This window comes from Talpa occidentalis, unplaced genomic scaffold (assembly GCF_014898055.3).
Source record: "Talpa occidentalis isolate TD23 unplaced genomic scaffold, MPIMG_talOcc4v2.1 talOcc4.2, whole genome shotgun sequence".
In the NCBI taxonomy this organism is placed as follows: domain Eukaryota; kingdom Metazoa; phylum Chordata; class Mammalia; order Eulipotyphla; family Talpidae; genus Talpa; species Talpa occidentalis.
Window position 1 is genome coordinate 38,577,272 of NW_023602073.1, and position 4,223 is coordinate 38,581,494.

A 4,223-nucleotide genomic window follows, 5' to 3' on the forward strand; every position below is an offset into this window, starting at 1 on the left:
GCCACCGTATTCCACAAGGGGGTGGCCTCCACTTGCTGTCTTTGCAAAAGTCCCGTGGCCTCTGTGCCTGATTATCTTGGGGCCACCCCGGATTTGCAGAGAGGTGGCCTTCACTGCTTCTTTACAGAAAGTCCCCATAAGGGGAGCATGGCTTACTCAGGCAATTGGGGGTACACACTCCCCCAACCCTGTGGAAAACTGGGCTTGGCCCAGAGCCGGGCCGGGGTGGCTGGTGGAGGCCAGGCAGAAGGCGCGGGGGCGCCCCGAGTGTACATAATGTGCTGGGACGTGTGTCCATGGGGCTGAGACGGCCCCTATATCACAGCGGTGGCTGCGGTGGCCCCTGGGAGAGGAGTTTCTATGAATCAGTTGACATCGAGGAAACTTATTTATAGATCGCCCAGGACAGAGGAAGGAGGCAAGGCCAGGGAGTGGTCCCTGGTGTTTCACTTTTGTTTCTGAATAAACCAAACTCACCACTTGGTGGGGCCCTGGGTTCTGGGCTCAGGGGCTGCGCTGGGTGTGGGTCCTGCCAGCAGAGGGCAGGCTTCGGGGTGCAAGGTGCGCATTGGTGCTGCCTGTCAGGGTATCCAATCCCCCTCAGCTCTCTGACCTGTCGGGCCTGTGGGCTGCTTGCCGCCCAGGGAGGGCCAGAGTACTGGCTTCCAGCCTAGGCATTTCTCTCTCACCCTGTTCTTCTCGGGCTCCCACCCAGGCCCCATGAGTCCTCCAGGCTGGCACTCTACCCCTGGTGGCCACAGCAGGGTTCAGATGAAGACCAGCTAAGTCCAGGTGCTTTCCCGAGCAGCCTGGGAAAAACTGGGGCCTCCCAGGCACCCCTGCGCCCCCATGCTTAAACTTCCCTCCCTTGACGCCACAGAACAAAGCCAGCACACAACACGTTGCTCCCCATTGTTCAGAAATGGGTTTCATTCTCAGCCAAGAGACAGCAGGACTGGTCGCGGCCAGAAGCACACAGCTGCCGGGACAGCACCCCCATGCTCGGGGAAGGGGCAGGAAGGTGGCTGGGGGGGCTGACTGTGCACAGGCCGGGAATGGCAGGGAGGCTCGTCGGAGGTGGCACGTGTTGGCGGGGGCGGCTGGGGTGACAGTGTTTGCTTGTAGTTGGGCCACAAGACTCAGAAGGACAGCACAGCCGCGGTTCCCAGCACCAGAGATGCGCGCTTGCACTGTGTGTGTGTGTGCCCGTGTTTTATAGACATGCATAGAGCAGGGCAGGAGCAATACCACCGAGGGGGCAACAAGAGTCATCGAGGTCACGCCTGGGGGGTCAGCTCACCACCACAACAGACTAAAGTCACAGATGAAGGGGGAGGCTTGGGGGCTGGGGGCCAAGTCACAGAACAGTCACCCAGGCAGGCCTGGGAAGAGAGTTCCCAGGAAGAGGAGGGGTCTGGTTAGAGGCCGAAGGGGGCCCTGGGGCTCTCAGGATGGGATGGACTTGCCTGACCCGATCAGCTGGCAGCTGGAGAGAAGCAGAGAGAAAACGGGGGAGGGCAGAGAAGGGGGAGAGCTGGGAAGGCAGGTGCAGCCTGGGCTGCAGCGCTGGGGGGGAGGTGGGGAGGGAAGACGAAGCAGGGAGGTGTGGCAGGGGTTCTGGATGAGAGGAGAGGGGGACAGGGAGGGGGATGCAGGAGCAGGAGCTGGAGCCTCTCCCTGCTCACTCGACGGCCTCTCACACAACGAGACAGTGCACCCGTGTGCCAGACATGTGATCGGCCCCCCTCCGCTCCCTCCTCTCTGCTCCCCTGTCTTTCAACCCACCAGCCCAGGTCACCCTTAGTGTCAGGAGGGCGGCCTCGGGCCCCACGTGACTCCACCATTTCTGATGGAGAAAGACAGGGAATACCACTGTTGCCCCGGGAGGGCATAGCTGAGAAGATGGCTGGAGGGAGCACCGGGGGCCCCCTGGGGTAGGCAGAAAGCACAGTAGTTCCCCATATGGACCCTGGGGAGGCAGGGAGGGCAGGAGGCTGGATGCCAGTGGCCACAGGCTTATAACTCTAAGAGGGGAGCCTCAGCTGGCTCGGGGACCACAGGTCGTGTAGGTGAGGCTGGGCCCTTCCTGGTGTGGGAAAGCAGAAGAGCAAGCATCAGTGTAGGGGTGCGGGGGCAGGCAGGTCTGTGGGGCAAGCTTTACTGACCAGCTTGGGTAGAACTCAGAGAAGCCGACTTGCCCAGGTCACCGACACTGGTCCCCTGGCTGAAAAAGGAGAAGTGACACTATGGAACAACAGGCCCAGGTCCATGGGCCTGCAGGCAGGCTTCGGTGCTTCACCTGGGGCACAGGGACTGCCTTGGCCCTGTGCTGGCGGGAACAGCAACAGCAGGCACGGAGGGCAAGGCGCTCTGTGGCCTGCCTGGTTGCAAGGTGGCTGCGGGCCGAGGGTGTGGCTTGGACCCTTAGGCTTTCCAAAGCCATCAGACAACCTGAGCCTTCCTGAAGGCGACTCAGTTGCCACAATAAGGAGGAGGGGTCAGACCTCCTCTGCTCTGTGGTGGATCCGGTTCCAAAGCTCCCAAGGTGGCTGCCCTGCCCCAGCAGCACACTCACATAGGGGGATGGGGGCTGCACCCCCAGCATGAATTTCGAAGGCTCCCTGACGGCCTGCTCCCTGACAGCAGCACAAGCGGCCTATCAGCTCAACACCCTGCGTGACCATCTGCACTGCAGGTCCTCGAGCCTAGAGACTTCCACAGCCAGAGAACATCCACCTAGGTGGAAGGCCCGGGTAAGACAAGTCTCAGTGGCTGTCTTCAGTCGGAGGTACTTTGGGAACCTGGGGTTGGCTTGCCTGTATGAACTTAAGTGTGTGTGTGACCAATATAGGAATCAAATTCTCTCTGAGAGCCAACTTCTGACTGAAGCTTATCTATCACCCTCGAGGCAGATGCCTTCTCTCAAACCTTGGTCCCCTGGGGCTTAGGCCAGATATGCGCCCTAAGCGTCTCATCTTTTACTGCAGCGCTGCGTGGCCTCAATACCAATTGGACAATGGCTCCCACGGGCCGAGCCGCTTCTGACTTCTCGATCCTTACAGACCTAAAGAGTTCTGTCACCGCAATGGAAAATGGTCAGAGATCCCTTCGGGCCAGGCTGGCTTTCTCTTGTGCTCCCGTGCCCCCCTCCAGCCCCTCCCTCCTGAAAACCTGCCACACTCTCCAAGTCTTGAGACTCCTCTCACTCTCCCCTCTCTGGACCCTCTTCAACGTTTTCTGATCCTCTAGATTCTCAGTCTTCACCTCCTCCAGCTCCCCAATGCGGCCTCCCCTCTTTTTTTCACCTCCTAGCCACCACACCCGTTCTGGGTGGTCCTCTTCTGGGTCCCCTCAGGGAAGTGGCGGGGACTGAAGGAGGAATTAGGGTCCATGGACCTTCCTCTCTGTCTGGTCTCTCCCAGACTGAAAAGCTTCTTGGCTCTTTCACTAACAATCCCACCACCTACACCAAAGAGTTTCCTTATCTTACCCAAGCCTGTGACCTTACTTGTCATGACTACATGTGATCCTCTCTTCCACCCTGACCTCTGACAAAAGGGAGCAGGTTTTTAGGTCTGCCCAAGACCATGCAGATCAGGTCCCTGTGACTGACACAACCATGGCCCCAGGCTCTGCAGCAGTTCCCAGCCCAGAGCTGGGGTGGGGCTTCCAGACTGACACAGGCAGGGCCCCCGGGGCAGGACTCACCAAGACCATTTTATTACCTGTCTCCTAGCTGGTCTCCAAGCAGCTGTGCACAAAAGTGTAAATTTTGCTAAGCTCAGGGAGATCACCCAGTCGGCCTCAGAAAACCCTGCTGCCTTCCTTAGTCGCCTGAGGGAGGCATTCCAGCGCCATACCAGGCTTGACCCTGACTCAAATGGAGGCGCAACAGTTCTGGCTACCCATTTTATATCTCAGTCAGCTCCTGACATTAATAGAAGCTTAAGAAGTTTGAGAGGACTCCCCTGATGGCACAGATGGCAAAGCGCCGCGCTGTGAGTCTCTCCGAGGCCTCTGCAGTGCCGGTTCCATGCCGGCCGGCCAGCGAGGATCCCACATGGCACAGCAGACCTCTCCTGCCTCGCCCGCTACTCCCTTCAGCAGTGTATTTCGTCAGTCTGCCTGTTCTGTTTCCCACTCTGTCTCTAGTGAATCCTCTCACCCTCCCACGTATCTGGTCTGGACCCCGGTTCTAGTGTAAATGAATAAATAAATCTTTT